At 33.7% G+C, this 20,658-nt stretch overlaps 1 protein-coding gene across 4 annotated transcripts in view; it reads right to left on the reverse strand.

Annotated features, from left to right (window-relative positions):
• The window catches only part of LOC114330580 (RING finger protein nhl-1), a 143,765-nt gene that overhangs the window by 53,892 nt on the left and 69,215 nt on the right, over positions 1-20,658 (reverse strand). Inside the window, exon 1 of one of the 4 annotated variants that reach the window (XM_028279972.2) lies at positions 16,011-16,291. The exons of the other annotated variants lie outside the window; for them this stretch is intronic. The gene's annotated coding sequence lies outside the window, so the exon portion shown is untranslated. Of the gene's footprint in view, positions 1-16,010; positions 16,292-20,658 lie in introns of those variants that run through there. 4 annotated transcript variants of the gene reach the window in all.

Genomic DNA, 20,658 nt, shown 5'->3' on the forward strand with positions numbered 1-20,658 from the left:
CTTGTGCTTCCTAAAAGTATTAATTCAAGAATATAATATTTATTGCATAGTTGTATAAGTTACGAGATACGATCTTCAAATAAAATGAAAAGAAACTCAAAATTAAAGTGAGCCAAAATGGTGTAAAATCACTTTGAGATTTATATTTGAATGGCTGTTCACCATTAAAAGCCAAAAAGAACAACGGTAGGTATAGTGTGACAAAAATAATATTATTCCGATGAAAATATCAAAAATTTTACTAGTCAACATGTGAAAGCTTTTGGGATATGAGTGTACAGAAAAAATAAAGCTAAGCAATGTCAACAAAGAATATGATCTAAGATGGTAAGCTGAACAACACAACTGGTCAACATAATCAACAATCGCATTATACACTTCGGTCATAAAAAAGCACTGAAAAATATGATTTTTTTGTGTGTTGGTGTCTAATCATGCAAGGAAAGATCCAAGATAACCGTGGTCCTTGCAAAAGAACATCAAGCATATAATGTTAATGTAATAATACGGGAGATTGACTACCGCGATATTTAAAACTGCTGTCTCTCGCATTCCAAAAATACTTAGTAAATTGCAGTTGACGATTAATAATTCTTGTGAGCTACACATCCCAAAAAAATATATAATAAAGTATTTTGACCCTAGTTATTTTTGGCTCCCTCCCAAATATATTACTAAAGTGCTTAATGGTGTTTAAATCAACGTGGCCAAGAGGTGTCAAAAACATATATGTAATGGAATATTGAATACTGAATACTAAATCATCTAAAACAAGGTCTAAGGTGTCACTGAAATAAGAAACAACAGCACAATTGAGAACCTGTAGACAAACAGTCGGCAAAAACTGCATTTTACTGCACAAGATAGATTCTAATGGGCCCTTTGGTAGGAGAAATGTACACACATAAAACCTGGAAGTAATCACAGAAGCTGAAACTGTATATTCATATAATCAGCCAGGACTTCCAGGCATTAAGTTTGGTTCAGTTGACAACAAACAACTAACGAAAGCATCGAAACAAATAACATAATAGATAAGAATGAGAGATGGGAAACAATTAAAAAAAAATAATCAACAAGAAACACAATGGTTCATAAAAGAAATAAAGTGGAAAGGAAAAAATAACGAGAGGCCTATATGAAGTAATATAAAACATCAAATAGAATAGAATCCAGAGAAGCCTGTAGAAGAATAAGAAACGAATTAAAGGAACTGCTAAGAAGAACAAAAAATTAACATTGGGAGCAGTTTAAAAAAGAATGGAAAGTTATTCTAAGGTGCACAAAAACAAATATGAAGATTTATAAGCAATCAATGGAAAAAAAATTGTAGAACTAAAAGTAAATAATAATATATCAGTAAAGGAATGGAAAATATACTATAACGGAACTATTTAAGGAAAGAAAAACAATAATAGAAATTATTGTTTTGGAAATAATGGAAATTATTATTTGCAAATAATGGAAAGGTCAAAGGGCGAAAGAACTAGGTGAGTTGGTATAATTGCTGATAGTGAAATGAAAGATAACGTAGTGGAAGTTGTAAGAACGAGTGATAGAATGATGTCAGTGAAATTTGTAATTGATAAAGAGGTATTGAATGTTGTGTGTGTGTATGCTCCTCAAACAGGTCTGGGTGAGAATGAAAGAAGAGCTTTCTATGACCAATTAGGAGACGTCCTGAGTGATATTCCGTCAGAGGAGAAAGTTCTGATAGGAGGTGATTTCAATGCACATGTGGGCCAAGCCAAGACAGGATACGAAGCAATACATGGGGGATTAGGCTTTGGAACTAGAAATAAAGCTGGAGATGATATATGCTTGAATTAGCAACAGCATTGGATATGGAGATTGTTAACACATTCTTTAAAAAGAGAGAAACTCAACTTCATCATCATCATCATCATGATGCTACAGCCCTTAGAGGGCCTCGACCTTCTCAAGCGTTCTACGCCATTCTGTTCTGTCCCTTGCCTGCGCTTTCCAGTTGCCGACTCCGATCTTCTCGGCATCTTGTGTTACCTACTCAACTTATTACCTACAAAAGTGGACAATATAAATCCCAAATAGACTACTTCATGATAAGGAAAGAAGACATACGTGAATGCAAGGACTGCAAGGTAATAGTTAGTGAGACAGTAAGCCAACAACATAAGCTGCTTGTTTTGGACATCGAAGTAAAAAGCGAATCTAAACAAAAATATCGAAGAGGACCACAAAATATCAAGTGGTGGCTGCTAAAAGATGAGAAAGAAGGTCTATTCAAGAGAAGAATAGTAGAAAAAATATGTTGGAACATGAAAGGAAGCCCTAATACAATTTGGAGAAAAATGGCCAGTAGTATTAGAGAGACTGCTATTGAAATACTTGGGAAAACGTCAGGAAAAAAGTTTGTGGATAAAGAGACTTGGTGGTGGTCAAACGAAGAACAAGGAAAAATAAAAGAGAAGAGAAAATTATATAAAAAGTGGCAAGAAACCAGATCCGACACAGATCTTCAAAACTATATGGTGGCGAAAAAGGAAGCGAAAGTAGCAGTAGCAAAAGCCAAAGCAGAAGCGTATTCGAATCTATACGATCAACTTGATACCAGGAAAGGCGAAACGAAGATATATAAAATAGCCAATCAGAGAGCAAAAAAGCAAAAGATTTTAATCAGATTAGATGTTTAATCATTTATTATTTCATGAAATAATATTTATAATAAAATAATATTTTGAAATAATAATACATGAAATGTATCTGAATTCTTACAAATGTCAAAAAGATATGGAGAAAGTACTTTGACAGCTTATTAAATGAAGATTTTAATGTTGTTTTGAAGCTATTTTCTTGTGGCATTTTTATAATCAACTATTTTCAATGGGAAATAAGCCACAATTTTACCAAAAAAATGATTTTATTAACGTTTCGACGTTAATAATTTTATTTAAATAATTAATAAAATTATAATAAAAATTATAACAAATCAATATATATTATAAATAAAAATATATATCAATAAAATATCAATATATATATATATATATATATATATATATATATATATATATATATATATATATATATATATATATATATATATATATATATATATATATATATTGTTATATTTCTATTTGATATGAAAATTAAATTTTGATAATTATAAACAAAATTCAATTTAATATAAAATAATTTCAATTTTCTCAACCACGGGCATATAAATTTAAAACAACCTGTATACAACAAATTGTTATATGTAATTTTAAGAAGTGATTAGAATAAGCGTACGAAACTCGGAACAATGTGCTTAGATAAACAAAGTGAATGACGCGTACCATTATCGTTCTTCTCGGAAGGTCGATCATTAGCCTATGCTAAATAAAACTCAGTGAAATAGATGATAGTTCATTATCGTTTTTCGCGGAAGGTTTCGATCATTAGCCTATGCTAAATAAGACTCATTTGAAAGAGAGAATAGGTCATTAAAATTTGTAAATAGTTAGAAAGTATTTTAGAATGGGAATTAAATATTTTCTTTTGAAATCCATTAAGCATATTTAGAAAGATTAAAAATTGGTTTTGAGGAATATTACGAATGAGAGTTGGTGGTGGAAAATTGATTTGTGAATCTGGAAGGGATATTTAGAAAGTAGGGGAATGGATGACAAAGTGAGAGCAGAATGTTTTGAGCTGTCGAGAAGTGAAGTCGAGTAGTAGACGGTAGTGTTCGAGGAGTGAGAAAGCCGGTGTAGTTCCGTGAGTGTGGAGTATTTATCGTGGAACGAGAAGTAGGCCAGGTCGAGAGTAAAAGAACCTCCTTGAGCCCAGAGTGTCCCGGTAGCTGATAGCAGTTTCGAAAAAGGTAGAACACAGCATCACGACAAAAGCAGGAACGAGAGCTATTCGAGCTAGTTTTTCAAAGGAGACCATCACTGGAAGCCAGGACGAGGTTTGATCGCAGCCAAGGATAGCAGGAAAGGGTCTTGTGTGAGGACATTTTCAGTTCACCAGGAAAAGGTCAGTCTCATTTGTTTGGACATGAATGTATGGGTTTTCGTATTAAATTCCACATAAAAAATTGAATAACATAATCAATAATATCAGAAAAGCTTCATCAAACTTAAATAGAGTTGTTCCTAATAACTCCTAGTAGTTAAATGTTAATAAAAACTTTCAATTGAAAACCAAAAGGAAATAAGATTCCCATTTGTAAATGTTATGTTTAAGAATAATAAGAAATAGCAAATATTAAGCATTGATTGCCTTTTTAAATAAAATAAAAAAATATTTTGATTATAATTGTAACCCATATGTGTATTTTTTTTACTCTTTTCTTTTCTATCCCGATTAGGAACCATTAAGAAATATTTAGAAGCCACGGAAGTAAGTAATTAATTTATAATTCGCCCTGAGATTGAAAACATATTGATATGTGATCTGGTTAATTAATTAGATTAGTATTAATACATTGATTAAATTAAGTAACATATAAGAATATTATCTCATATCAATAATAAAGATCACATCAACTGCCGTCCAACGTGGAAAGCATTGTAAAGTATTTCTAGTGGCAAATTTGAAGGATAGAAAGAGTAAAGCCGGTATTTGAAAATTTATATGCCTGTGGAAAAAAGTGAGATACTTACATTTGATAACATAAAATTTTAGATCTCTTTAGGTACAAATTTTACATAACTGATTTAATATTTTATTTTTACGATATTTACATTTGATATATTTATTGACAATTTATAATATTTGGGTAAAAAAAAAGTCGTCTTGGTAACATACTAGTAAAATTTCATATTTGGCGGGGATAATACTTCTTGAAAACAAATGTCTGTGACAAGAAGCCAAAGCAAGGACAACAAAAAACAAAAAGAACATTCAGACCAAGAAGATATTTTAGACACGACAATCATGGCATCAGAACAGCAAGAATTATCAGGAATAGATAAACTATTACAACTGATGCAACTCCAGTCACAAAAAATGGATGAAACACAACAAAAATTGGATCAGAAAATGGATAAAGTGGAGAAAAAAATGGATGACAATCAACAGGAAACAAAACAAGCGATAGAAGAGAACAATAAGAAAATAGAGGAACGCATAGAAAAGTATGAAATGAAAATTAAAGATCACATGCAAAAACAAGAAATGAGAATGAAGGACCACATGAAAGAACAAGAAATGAAAATTCAAAATAAAATGAAGGAGTTAACGACTTGCCAGAAAAAAGAAATGGAAAGTTTGGAAAACAAGTTGCAAAACGCTATTCAAGCAGACATAGAAGAAGTGGAAAGAAAGATTGCGGAAATCAATACGCAACAAAATGTCGGAGAAAGAAGAGAAATGGTTATACATAGCACAGATGACGTGAAGATAAGGTTTGGCGGGGATGTAAGAAGATTACACCCAGTGCCGTTCATTAATAGCCTGAAAAAGAAAATACAACACATCGGAAATTTCGATACAGCAAAAGAAACTATCAGAAACCATCTCAAATATGAAGCAAGCCTATGGTTCGATAGTAAAGAAGAAGAATTCGGCAATTGGCAACAATTTGAACAAAAATTTTTGAATTATTTCTGGGGAAAGGTCCAACAATTGGAAATTAACAAGGAATTGCAAAATGGGAAATACAATGATAGGATGGGTGTATCAGAAAGGACATATGCTTTGCAAATTTACAATAATGCAAAACATTTACAATATAATTACTCATCGGAACAATTAGTCGAACTGATTGCAAGACATTTCGAGGAAACGCTGGAAGACCATATCACATTGCAAAATTACAAAGACATAGATAGTTTATGCCAATTCCTACAAATAAGAGAATCACGTCTAAGAGAAAGAAAATCAAGAAGGTCGCGAGAAGATTACAGGCCCCGAGAAACACAAGATTACAGAGATAGAAATCAAAATAGGAGGGACTATACAAGACGAGATTTTAATCCCAGAAGGGAAAACGAAAATAGAGACAACGGAAGAGGAAATTATGAACAAAGAAATAGGCAATGGAATGAGGACAGAAATCGAGAATACCAGAATAGAAACACCACACGCTCAAATCAAGAAAACAGAAATAATGGTAGACAAAATGAACAGGGATATCGAGAAAACCGAAACAGATCCGACAGACCAAGAGAAAATAGAAGAGAAGTAAATAATACCCAGACAGATGAATATGACGGAGAGAGACATTATGATGAAAATATAAACAACGATGAGCAACCGGCGTCTTTTCACGACGGCGCTCACTAAAAACCAAAAATCAAACAGGAATCTTTTGTCACCCCAAGGAGTTTATTAAATTGGCAGGAAACAACGAAAAGAAAAATGGAGTTAATTTAAAATTTGTGGATGGATTTATCAACGAGAAACCAATTAAAATTATGATAGACACTGGATCTGAAATAACATTGGTCAACAGAAAACTAATAGAAGAAGTTAACTTAACAAATTTAATTTATAAAATACCTAGGGTAAATTTAGTGGGCGCAAACAAACGGACATTGGCAACTATAAATGAAGGCATACGAGTAATGGTACGACTGGGCAAGAATATGTATGCACTACAATGTGTAATAATGCCAAACATGTCACATGACATGATAGTAGGAGTGGACGAATTGGCAGAAAAACATGTAGTGATAGATTTTAAAAATAATACGATGAAACTAACAGAAGAAAAAGAAAAAGAACAGGACAAGGAACATGAGAAACAAAATACGGACGAATCAGGTAAAGAACAAACAGTGGAAATGAATTTGGCAGCGAAGCAAGGACAAAGAAGAAAAAGGAGAAAAGGTCAGAAAAAGATAAAAGAAAATGAAACCTGTGGCTCCTCAAAAGAAGAGTTGAGCCCAGAAGAAGAAAATTTGAGAGTATCAGAAACAAAGGAAACCTGGGATTCCTCAAAAGAAGAGACGGGCTCAGGAGAAGAAGAAATAAAGCTAAAAAATGAAAGTGAAAAGAATATGATTGAAACAGTGGTATTTGAAGAGGAGGTATATGCAAACGAGGATGCAGAATGCACGGTAAACATGTGTGAAGAATCTGAGAAAAAAGACAGAAAATTGATATGTGGAGAAGGGAAAGAAAAAGAATTGCGGTTGATGTTAAGAAACTACGAAAATTTGATCAATGAGGAAAACAGAGTGGCTAAAAAATACGAACATTCATTTGAGGTGAAAAACTTGGGAAATTTTCGATCAAAGACTTACCCGATTCCATACAAGTATCGACAAGAGGTGAAAGAAGAAATAAATAAAATGTTGGAAGATCAAATCATCGAAAGATGTGATTCACCGTATGTTAACCCGATTGTGATAGTAAAGAAAAGCAGTGGAGAATTGAGATTATGTTTAGATGCCAGGAATATCAACCAGCACACTGTATCACAATATGAATCACCTATAAACATCGAGGCCATTTTTGGAAGAATCACCGGGTCACACATATTTTCGAAAATTGACTTAAAACACAGTTTTTGGTTGATACCGTTAGCTGAAAAGTGTAGAAACTACACCGCTTTTTCTATTGATGGTATTGTCTACCGGTTTAAGGTAGTGCCGTTTGGATTGCAGAGTGCTTGTGCTGCACTCGTCCGAGCTCTACATACCATTTTGAATCGCCACGAAGATTTCATAGTTCATTATATCGATGATTTATTAATTTTTTCACAAGATACTCAGAGTCATCTGAAACACATAGAAATAATTCTGGAAGAATTGGACACAGCGGGATTGAAATTAAACATTGAAAAATGTCAATTTTTTCAAAAAGAAGTCATTTATTTGGGTTTTCAATTGGACACCAAAACAGTAAGATTATCCGAAGACAGAGTCAAGCTCATAGATGAATACCCAAGACCAACGAATTTGAAAACATTGAGAGGTTTTCTTGGCACGATTAATTATTTTAAAAAACTGATTCCCGATTTGAGCCAAAAGGAAATCCCTCTGATAAAGTTGCTTAAAAAAGGAATAAAATGGAATTGGAAAGAAGAACAGGAGGAAGCTTTCGAAACATTAAAACGAGAATTCGCAAAAGGAACGAAAATATACCACCCCATTTACAATTTACCTTTTATACTCCGAACTGATGAGTCCATACAAAAATTTGCAGGAGTTCTGTCTCAAATACAAAACGACCAAGAAGTGCCGATATGTTTTATATCGCGAGTGACTAAAACACATGAGAGAAAATATAGTGTTACAGAATTGGAGTTTGCCAGTGTACTATATTGCGTAAACAAATTGAGGTTTTACTTATTGGGAGCAAAATTCACAATCGAAACAGACCATGCAGCTTTAGTACATATCATGAAGAATAGATTAGTAAATAATAGAATACATAGAGGTATTCTATTATTACAGGAGTATGATTTTGAGTTCCGATATATAAAAGGAAAAGACAACATAATAGCCGACGCTCTAACACGGGATGAGGACACGGGAAAAAAGGAAACAATTACTCTACAGGTGGGACTAAATAGATTAATACAAGAAGAAGGGATATATTCGTTAAATGAGATAAGGACAAACCAAGAAGACCTAGAGGAAAGAGAGAAAAGAAGAGCGGAAGTAGAAAATGACATATATTTTAAGAGAATAGACGGAAAGGAACTATATTTAGTGACACAGACATTGGCCGAAAAGATAATAAAAAAATTACATGAGGACAATGGGCATATCGGTAGCAGAAAAGTTTGGCTCGTTTTTAGGGAAAATTACATCAGCCGACAGGATTACCGCATTGCAAAGGAAATTACCCAGAAGTGCGATGTATGTCAAAAATATAAGAGTCGGAATTACAAAAACGAAAATGTTGCCAAAAATATTGAAGCCCGAAACAAACTAGACATTGTAGCAATAGATATGTTAAGCGATCTAATTATGACCACTAAAAGGAACAAACATATTCTGGTAATGGTGGATGTGTTTTCAAAATACGTAAAATTATATAGTTGCCGCAACACAAAGGGGGAGGAAATATTAAGAAAAATCGACAATTTTATAGCCATAGTAGGAACACCAAAAAAGATCCTACTGGACAATGCAACGTATTTCCGAAATGATCGTTTCAAGGGACAACTTCGAGAACGAGGAATAGAGACAAATTTTGTCAGCATCAGGCATCCACAGAGTAATCCTTCGGAACGATTCATACAGGAAGTGACGAAATTTCTTCGCATTGCAACAGATGGTCAACATCGCCACTGGGACAGGAAAATGGCGGAAATAGAAAGGTATCTAAATACAATTCCGAGCACAGTAACAAAAGAGACCCCAGAATACATCATGAAGGGTGTATTGCCGATAAGGCCATGGGAAGACCAAGAGCCAAAAGAATATCAACAGGTGATTGAAACCGTACAGAGAAGATTACGGCGAAGCAACGAAAAATATATCCAAAGACAGGAACAAAATAGAAAAAGAAGACCAGTGACTTTCCAAAAGGGTGAAAAAGTACTCGTGAGGGCATTACGAGTATCAAATCTTCCTGGGGGCATTTGCGCAAAGTTGATGCCTGTTTTCGAAGGCCCGTACATCGTGAATAATGAAAATGGGATAAATAGTTATGAGTTGAGGCACAGGAACTCGGAAAAGATCCGAGGAATTTATAATATTCACGATGTATACAAATATCACGAATAAAAGACAGAATTACATGAAGTAGATAGTAAGTTAGGATATAAGAAGTAGATTAAAGTAAGGAAATATACAGGGAGTTGGTTTTGCCTCGAGAAAATTTATTTAAAAATGCAGATAAATTTTATCGAATACAAGGCGGAGATTTGTTATATTTCTATTTGATATGAAAATTAAATTTTGATAATTATAAACAAAATTCAATTTAATATAAAATAATTTCAATTTTCTCAACCACGGGCATATAAATTTAAAACAACCTGTATACAACAAATTGTTATATGTAATTTTAAGAAGTGATTAGAATAAGCGTACGAAACTCGGAACAATGTGCTTAGATAAACAAAGTGAATGACGCGTACCATTATCGTTCTTCTCGGAAGGTCGATCATTAGCCTATGCTAAATAAAACTCAGTGAAATAGATGATAGTTCATTATCGTTTTTCGCGGAAGGTTTCGATCATTAGCCTATGCTAAATAAGACTCATTTGAAAGAGAGAATAGGTCATTAAAATTTGTAAATAGTTAGAAAGTATTTTAGAATGGGAATTAAATATTTTCTTTTGAAATCCATTAAGCATATTTAGAAAGATTAAAAATTGGTTTTGAGGAATATTACGAATGAGAGTTGGTGGTGGAAAATTGATTTGTGAATCTGGAAGGGATATTTAGAAAGTAGGGGAATGGATGACAAAGTGAGAGCAGAATGTTTTGAGCTGTCGAGAAGTGAAGTCGAGTAGTAGACGGTAGTGTTCGAGGAGTGAGAAAGCCGGTGTAGTTCCGTGAGTGTGGAGTATTTATGGTGGAACGAGAAGTAGGCCAGGTCGAGAGTAAAAGAACCTCCTTGAGCCCAGAGTGTCCCGGTAGCTGATAGCAGTTTCGAAAAAGGTAGAACACAGCATCACGACAAAAGCAGGAACGAGAGCTATTCGAGCTAGTTTTTCAAAGGAGAACATCACTGGAAGCCAGGACGAGGTTTGATCGCAGCCAAGGATAGCAGGAAAGGGTCTTGTGTGAGGACATTTTCAGTTCACCAGGAAAAGGTCAGTCTCATTTGTTTGGACATGAATGTATGGGTTTTCGTATTAAATTCCACATAAAAAATTGAATAACATAATCAATAATATCAGAAAAGCTTCATCAAACTTAAATAGAGTTGTTCCTAATAACTCCTAATAGTTAAATGTTAATAAAAACTTTCAATTGAAAACCAAAAGGAAATAAGATTCCCATTTGTAAATGTTATGTTTAAGAATAATAAGAAATAGCAAATATTAAGCATTGATTGCCTTTTTAAATAAAATAAAAAATATTTTGATTATAATTGTAACCCATATGTGTATTTTTTTTACTCTTTTCTTTTCTATCCCGATTAGGAACCATTAAGAAATATTTAGAAGCCACGGAAGTAAGTAATTAATTTATAATTCGCCCTGAGATTGAAAACATATTGATATGTGATCTGGTTAATTAATTAGATTAGTATTAATACATTGATTAAATTAAGTAACATATAAGAATATTATCTCATATCAATAATAAAGATCACATCAATATATATAAATTATTTTTAAATAAACGATTTTATACCAGAATACATTTCGAAGTTTTTACTTCTGTATGAGTTTTTTAAAAATTTTAATCAAAACGTTAATTAAATCATTTTTTTGGTAAAATTGTGGCTTATTTCCCATTGAAAATAGTTGATTCTTAAATGAAGAATTTGACAGACAGTCTGTAGAGTCAACGGAGACAGTAGCAGCAATGGTCACCAAAATAACAAACGAGGAAGTGGCTCAAGCGCTTCAAAAAATAAAGAAAGGAAAAGCGGTAGGACCAGATAATATTCCTGGGGAAGTACGGAGAGCATTGGGAGAGACAGGAACAAGGTGGCTAGCAGGTCTATTTAATAGAATTATGGAAGTTGGACAAATGTCAGACGAATGGAGAAGCAGTATACTGGTACCTGTTTACAAAAACAAGGGAGATATACAACAATGTACAAACTGAAGGGCTATAAAATTGCTTAGCCACACCATGAAAATATGGGAAAGAGTAATTGATAGACGGATACGCGAAGAGACCGAAATATCCGAGAATCAATTTGGCTTTATGCAGGACAGATCAACAACATATGCAATTTTCATTATAAGGCAGTTGATGGAAACATACAGGAGTAAAGAAACAAACGCTCATATGGTATTCATTGACCTTGAGAAAGCATATGATAGAGTTCCTCGAGAGATTCTGTGGTGGGCACTCAATAAGAAAGGAGTCCCTGGTGAATATGTAAAGATTGTGAGGGATATGTATGAGGGAGTAACGACTAGTGTTAGGACAGGTGTGGGAGAGACTGATAAATTTCATGTGAAAGTAGGATTGCACCAAGGCTCTGTGTTTAGTCCGTATTTATTCTCATTACTTTTGGACCAGATAACAGCGAAACTACAGGGTAACATTCCATGGTGCTTAATATATGCTGATGATGTCGTGTTAGTAGGAAATAGTGAAAGAGACTTAGAACAAAAACTGGAACAGTGGAGGCAAGCTCTGGAGGAAAAAGGTTTAAAACTTAGCAGGACAAAAACAGAGTATTTGGAATGTTGATTTAAAGATGGAGTTACTACAAATAACATAGTATCTTTGGATGGTGAACTGATTGTAAAAAGCAATAGTTTTAAGTACCTGGGATCGGTATTACAGAGTAATGGAGATATAGATGGAGATGTATGCAGTAGAATTAGGGATGGATGGATGAAGTGGAAAGAAGCGAGTGGTGTGTTGTGTGACAGAAGAGTTCCAATGAAGCTGAAAGGAAAATTCTATAAAACAGCTATAAGACCGGCTGTGATGTACGGAAATGAATGTTGGGCAGTGAAGAAGAAAGAGGAATAACGAATGCATGTGGCGGAAATGAGAATGCTTAGATGGATGAGTGGAGTGACAAAGAAGGATAAAATTAGAAATGAGTATATAAGGGGAAGTCTAGGTGTGGCACCAATTGGTGCCAAAATGAGAGAGCATAGGTTAAGATGGTTTGGTCATGTTCAACGTCGAGACGTTAATCACCCAATACGAAGAATAGCTGAAGTGCAGATTCCTGGAAGAAGTAGGAGAGGAAGAGCAAAGAAGACCTGGGGGGAGACGATAAGGCAGGACATGTTGGTAAAGGAGATTGACATTTGTATGACCCAAGATATAATTGTGTGGAGAAATGCAATTAGGGAAGCCGACCCCGCATAGGGATAAGGCAAAGAGAATGATGATGATGATGAAAACAACAATCAACACAACAATAGACAGAAAGTTAAGAAAGTTTTATTTTATCAGACTAAGTTTTCAATCTAATAGCACATAAAACAACACCAAAAAATGTTGTTCCACATTCTACCAGACTGAAAACAATGGGAAACCTTCGCGGAAACACCTCCGAGGCTTCTAAATTCCGAGGGACGTGAATTATAAATTGTAAAACTCCCTCATCTTCCTTAGTCTCAGCATCCGTTATTGCTTGCAAATTTTAGAAGCCTCGGAGTTGTTACTAGAGAAGGTTCCCATTGTTTTCAGTCTGGTAGGATGTGGAAGAACATTTTTTGGTGTTGTTTTGTGTGCTATTAGATTGAAAACTTAGTCTTTTGCTAGCAGTTGCCGCTAGGGCATCCCTGCCATTTCGTTCGTTGCAATCCGTGACTGCACGCCGGGGTTTGTCCTAGTTGGGTCAGAGAGAGCAGCATATGTGCCTCCTGATGAGAGACTAATAAGTTTCTAAACCGGTAGAGGTGCTTGCTGCACACTCTGATTGTACTGGAATAATGATGCGGCTGTAGTTTCGTGTTGCAACGAAATTGAAAATGGTTATTCATTTTTTGTTTTATTTTATCCTTTGGCAAACACTAATGTACCTATATCCTATCTGCCAGAAATAAAAAAATAAAAAAATTTTCATGCAAGACAGGAGAAAGCATAAGGGGAAACATAAAGAGCATGAATAAATCTAATATGCTAATATCTTTTTTTTTTGTAAAACTGAAAAACCGAATTATATTATACGTTTTTGCGATTATTTAGAATTTATCAACAAAACTTGCATTTGCCTGTCTCGTTCTGAGAAAAGTGGTCAGCCAGCTATATTTATGAATGTCTAGACTCTCGGGTAAAAAAGAGCAAACGGGACTGTTTATTATTTGAGACAGTACACGATAGGTTTTCTGATTTCCAAACCAAAACCAAAATTTTTTTCAAAAAATTTCAAATTTCAAATTTTAAACCAAAAATTTATTTAGGGTTAAGTTACTATCCATATTGGCCGCAAAACGAAAATTGTCTGAAATTATCTAAGCTTTCTAAATAGGGACCAGCAATGACGTATAATATATAGTCAATGCTGTAAAGTGCCACAAACATAATTCCCTTTGTTGTTGTGTATTGTTTTGATGCAAAGTAGCAGAAATCCTTCCAAAGTTAATACGATCCAAAGATCGTTTTGGTTATATACATATACCTCATTTTTGTATTGTTTGTCATCATTTATGTAAAAAACAAATTTTATTTTAAATTTTTGAGGGTAATTTACCTAATATTTTTGCAAAATGCCATTTAAGTGTCTTATTTGTGGTCGCGGGAGTTCGAAAAGTGAAACATTAACACTTTTTAGGTAAGTTTTTTTGAAATAGAATAGAATAGAAATATGCTTTATTGTCATGAAAAATTTAACAATTTTATAGACAAAGCTTACAAGAATCATAAATAAAAACAATAACAAATACAATTTACTAAAATTATACAAATCGTCAATATAAATAAAACATAATAAAATCAAATAAAAATCAGTAGCAATATATTGCAAAATTAAAAAAAAAATTGCAAATTGCGTAATCTACCTTAAGAAATTTAATAAGTAATTTAATAAGTTATGCTGCTGCATATGACATGTATGTTGTTTTGCAAACATTAGGTTATATGTTGATAATTAGTGTTACGTGTTCTCTACTCTTCTTTCTGCAAACTCTTCTACGAAGAATATCTTGGCTTAAGAACTTAAGGGAATGGTTTTAATGCAGAACTTTAGAGCCGCAGTCAACATGGTCCGCATTGTCATGAGGCTTTCTTGATGAGATAATTATTCATAAATGTCATATACAGTGATGAGCGCGCTAATAACCGGCAAAATAGCGCAAAACATTGACATTATATTGATTGTTTCCCACCTTTAGAGGTATCAGAGGAGTATGTCAACTAAAACTGTCACTGTGACAGTGGCATTTCTCAAACTCGTCCGATACGTCTAAAGGTGGGAAAGAATCAATATAATGTCAATCTATAAGTTACTATCGCTAAATTTAACACCTCTACTAGGTTCATCCCTTTTTATCTCACAACTTAATATGTTTTCCATATTTTGCGTTATTTTGCTGGTTATTAGTGCGCTCATCACTGTATAAACCTTGAACTGAAACTGGCTAGGTAAGAAACGTAATTTTAAAAATGATAATAGCCTTTCTTTAAATTCTAGACCTTTTGGACGGAATTAGATGTAAAACAAACTTAAAAAAGGTCTTCGCTGCAGTATTCAACTACCAACGAAATCAAAAACCGCTTTGAAATATACAATCAACAAATTCAGGGAAAAGGGAAGAAAAAAACCTAACACATGACAGCTGTTTTTTATAGCTCTAAATTGTTCTTTTAATTTTAGCTATCATTTTAACAGTGATATCTAAACTAGAAGGTTACTATTACGGCAAATATGTCTTTGATATAAAATCAAACGGAGAAAGTTGAACTTATAAAAAGAGGTACAGGATTTATTAAAATTGGCTACTTAGAATCTAATATACAAAATTTTATCACAAACAATACGGGTAAAATGTGATTCATATAAATCAAAGAATGTAGTGGTTATTTGTTTATGGATATAAGTGTGGGGGGAAGAATGGATCATAAGGAAGTCGTTTTTAAAAATATTAAAACTCACATAAGTAATCTCGATAATGAAAGGATGAACAAAGAGATAGCCAGTGTACTGATTAAAATTTTAAAATATATGACGACACTAAATCTACTTTGTAGTATACTAGTATATTCTGCAGTTTTAGTGTTGTATGTATGGTATATGTATAATATAATAATATTGAATTTTATTTGAAATGTATATTAGCAGGGCCTACAAGAGATGCACTATAGGCTTCCAAACACGGACGCCAAAATGAGCTTTTTTTCTGCTGGTGTTATACTAAATACTAATTTAAAAAACCGAAGGGCGCTTATTTATGCTAGTTTTGCAGGCGGCAATCTTATACCCTTGCCCCTGGACTGTGTAATAATGTAGTGTTAGATAATAAGCAAAACACACAATAACAAACCTTAATAAATCCCTTTCTAAATCTCCAACTGTATCACCAAATAAGCAACATCACAAAAGAGAAGTTAAAACAATTCGAGTGCAATTGTTCAAATATCAATCTCAGTCTTGCATGTAAGTAAAACTAACTCAGTAGATTAAAAATAGCCACGCGCCGGGTAATCACTTCATGTGCGTTTATTTTAGGATTGTCTAAATTGTACTGAGAGCATGTCGAATTTTTCCAACGTATATATTCCCCATTCGCGATTTCCGAAAAAATTGAAAATTTGGAAGAGGAACCGCAACTGTGACGTAAAAACAACGTGTGTTTGTTTCGTGGCAGCTGAGTAGGTTTTGTTAGCGCTGACTCCATTCTGATTCAACATTTAACAACAAGGCCGTATCAATGAGGAGGGTATTAAAAGAAAATTTATTGAAACTTGACCATGAAACTTTTTTGATTCAGTGAATATAGAGTTCTATAAACATTTTCAAGTTAAAATCATTGGAACATTGGGAATGGCTCCGTCCATTGTAGCTAGAAAGATATAATAAATAAAAGACTTAAATATAAATAAATATAAGTAAAAATAATTAATAATTATAGAATACCTAATTGTCATTTTGACACTGATTACCAATGAGGTTTCCGACCGGGAAGGTCAACAATAGACCAGATCTTTATCTTGCGCCAAATTTTAGAAAACAGTTTGGAATACAACAAAGATAAATAAAAGATGTATCCATTGCCTAAGGTAATGGTGGAAATGGGAGTACCCAGAAAGCGGGTAGGATTAACCCAGATGTGTCTGCAGAATTCATGCGCAAGTATCAGAATTGGCAGTACCTCAGAAGAGTTTTAAATCGAAACTAAGACAAACTAAGGTCTAAGACATGACGATCCACTTTCCTCTTTGTTATTTAACTTCGCCATAGAGGAGCACGCAGTTAGGAAAGCACAACCAGAATTAACAAATAGCTTCGCTGCCCAGGGAGCGAAGGTAGTGTTAGATATGTGAAAGAAGTGTTTATCCTTTTTAAAAGCGTGGCGAGGGAAATTGGCCTTAAGCTCAACAAAGATAATACCAAGTACATGCTAGTTACCAAAAATCCAAGACAAAGAATTACGCAAAAATTTCTGTACATGAATATAATTTCGAAGTTGTCAAAGAATTTAACGAAAACAGTTATGACAACAAAAAACTAAGTTTTTAATTTAATAGCACATAAAACAACACCCAAAAATGTTACTCTACATCCTACCAGATTGAAAACAATGGAGACCTTCTCTGGTAACACCTCCGAGGCTTCTACAATTTGCAAGCCGTAACGGATGCTGAGACTAACGAAGATGAGGGAATTTCACAATTTATAATTGACGTCCCATCTGCTCAGCGCGGTAAAGTTCCAACGAGAATAGTTCCCTTCGTATTCCAATCGGAGTAAACATGTAAATCAAAAATGAATAACCATTTTCAATTTTGTGGCAACACGAAACTACAGCCTCATCATTATTCCAGTTCAATCAGAGAGTGCAGCAAGCACCTCTACGGATTTCGAAACTTATTAGTCTCTCATCAGGAGGCACATATGCTGCTCTCTCTGACCCAACTAGGACAAACCCCGGCGTGCAGTCACGGATTGCAACGAACGAAATGGCAGGGATGCCCTAGCGGCAACTACTAGCAAAAAACTAAGTTTTCAATCTAATATGTAGTACATATTATAACAACACCCAAAAATGTTGTTATTAGATTGAAAACTTAGTTTTTTGCTAGCAGTTGCCGCTATGGCATCCCTGCCATTTCGTTCGTTGCAATCAGTGACTGCACGCCGGTGTTTTCCCCAGTTGGGTAAGAAAGAGCAGCATATGTGCCTCTTGATGAGAGTCTAATAAGTTTCGAAACCGGTAGAGGTGCCTGCTGAGCTCTCTGATTGAACTGGAATAGTGACGCGGCTGTAGTTTCGTGTTGCAACGAAATTGAAAATGGTTATTCATTTTTGAGTTATGACAACATTGTAGCAGCTTGAATCATGTCAGGAAATAGAGCATAGTATTACTCCCTAGCAGAGCTGCTTTTCAAAACAATTGTTCTTAAAGGCAGCTACAACAATGGTATATAAAACTATAATTCGCTCCATAATAACGAATGGAAGTAAGACGTGGACATTGAACCAACATGAAATATCAAATTATTAGCCTTAGAACGGAAGATCCTCCGGAAGATCTTTGGGCCTTGTAGAGACGATGGTGAAAGACTATTTATTTAATGCAACCTTCTGGGAAAGGGCTAATAGCAAAAGGTCAGTTGGTCGTCCAAGAAAAATATAGAAGGATGAAGTAACAAGTGATATACGTAAGATTGGGGTCTATCAGCATGAGGAGATTATTGCAAAGACCGACAAGAGTGAAGGAAAATGGTAAACGTGGCCAAGACCCACTTAGTGTTGGAGAGCCAAAAAAATATGAAGAAGACAAACCCCATATTTCTTAATTAAACGTCAATTATGATATCGCAAAACCAGAAATAACCAATGTACTAGAATAAAAAATAAAGTTGACATCAAGCAAAGAGGAGACTAAGGAAAATACTTATAAAAACCTTTTCGGAAACAAAACTGAGTGCAATAACAATAACAAAAAACAAGGGTGAATGACAGACGAAATACTGATACCCATGGACCAAAAAAGTAAAGTCAGAAACAAAGATAAAAACGAATAAAAGAGGATCCACGCAATACTCAGACATAATATTATGCGGACACAATTTCATAGAAAAGAATGTATTGTAATTAAACACTAGTTGTTTGGTTTCTTGTAGTGATACTATTTCGAATGTATATTTTTTGAATGATGAAATTGTTGCTGGTGTCAGCGCATTATGAATATGTTAGGGTACAAGGAGTCTTAATACTCACAATCTTATTGAAGGTGTTTATTTAAACCAGTTTGTGGGCGACCGGTTTCGGCATTCACAACATATTAGACATCGTCAGGCCTTAAAGAAACTGAACGAGATATCAGTACAAGAACTGTACAGTATAAAATTAATGTGATGTTAAATTGTAATTTAAAGCCCATGTGTCTTCGTCGATTTCAAACTCATGTAACTGTTTACCATGTAATTCTTTTGCCTAGGTGTTCTGATGTATCTCTTGATTAGTCAAGTATATATGTGTAAGTGATCATATACAGGGTGAGGCAGATAAAGGGCCTGTTAGAAATATCTTGAGAACTAAAAGCAACTGAATCATGAAAATTGGAATAAAGGAGTTTTGAAGACTGATCTATTTAATGAAAATATTTTCATCTATTTTCTACTTCCGGTTACACCGGAAGTTGCTTATAAATTCGTTTTTTTAAATGGGACACCCTGTATATTTTCTCATTTTTAGATTCTCCTCGATTTCTGCTTTCTTAAAATATGAGATTTTGTAATATTATACAGTGTAGTTTAAAAGGTAATTACGTTTTCTTAGTAATTTCGTAGCAATATTCGCACCCTGTAGAATTGTAGTAGTTGGACATAATAAGCTCTATTTAGGTTTAAATGATTTTTAATATAGTCTGCTATTATTGGCAAGAATTATTAGTATAACTAAATTTTTAATTTTAGTATACAGGGTTGGTCAAAACTCGGAATGAGTATTTTCTGAGTTTTCTTTAATGGAACACCCTGTATTTTAGTATTGCAATGAAATTTTATTTTATGGTACTTTTTAATTTCTTAAGCATTCCCTATACTTAACTGCTTTAATTTGTGAATTATTGATGATTCAAACCAAACATTAATTCCAACACAAAATACGTGAAATTTTTTAAGTAGGCCGTGAAAATGTTCAATCACAAATAATATTTCGGAAATAAATACATATTGATCTAGACTGATACTTAAAATTGACAATAATGGTTGAGCTATCAAAACACCTACGTAGTAAAGACTGTTGGTGCGATTAACAATTAAGCACAAATTAAAGCAGTTAGGTATAGGGAATGCTTAAGAAATTAAAAAGTACCATAAAATAGCATTTCATCATTACAATACTAAAATACAGGGTGTTCCATTTAAGAAAATACTCATTCCGAGTTTCGACCAACCCTGTATACCAAAATTAAAAATTTAGCTATACTAATAATTCTTAACAATAGTAGACTATATTAAAAATCATTTAAGTATAAATAGAATTTTTGATGTCAAACTACTACAATTATACAGGGTGTGAAAGTTGCTACGAAATTAATAAAAAAACGTAATTATCTTTTAAACTACCCTGTATAATATTACAAAACCTCATATTTTAAGAAAGAAGAAATCAAGGAGAATCCAAAAATGTAAAAATATACAGGGTGTCCCATTTAAAAAAACGGAGTTATAAGCAACTTCCGGTATATCCAGAAGTACCAAATAGATGAAAATATTTTCATTAAATAAATCAGTCTTTAAACCGCCTTTATTCCAATTTTCACGATTCAATTGCCTTTAGTTCTCGAGATATTTCTAATAGGACCTTTATCTGCCTCACCCTATATAGTCCGTCCGCTATAAGTTTTCCCATTCGGTACGATTCATTTTCAATCAAATTAAGTCAAAACAGAAAGTGAAACGTACGCCGATGGGTGTAGTATATAGTATACAGTATACAAAATGTATATACATATCGACGTT

This window comes from Diabrotica virgifera, chromosome 3 (assembly GCF_917563875.1).
Source record: "Diabrotica virgifera virgifera chromosome 3, PGI_DIABVI_V3a".
NCBI lineage: Eukaryota > Metazoa > Arthropoda > Insecta > Coleoptera > Chrysomelidae > Diabrotica > Diabrotica virgifera.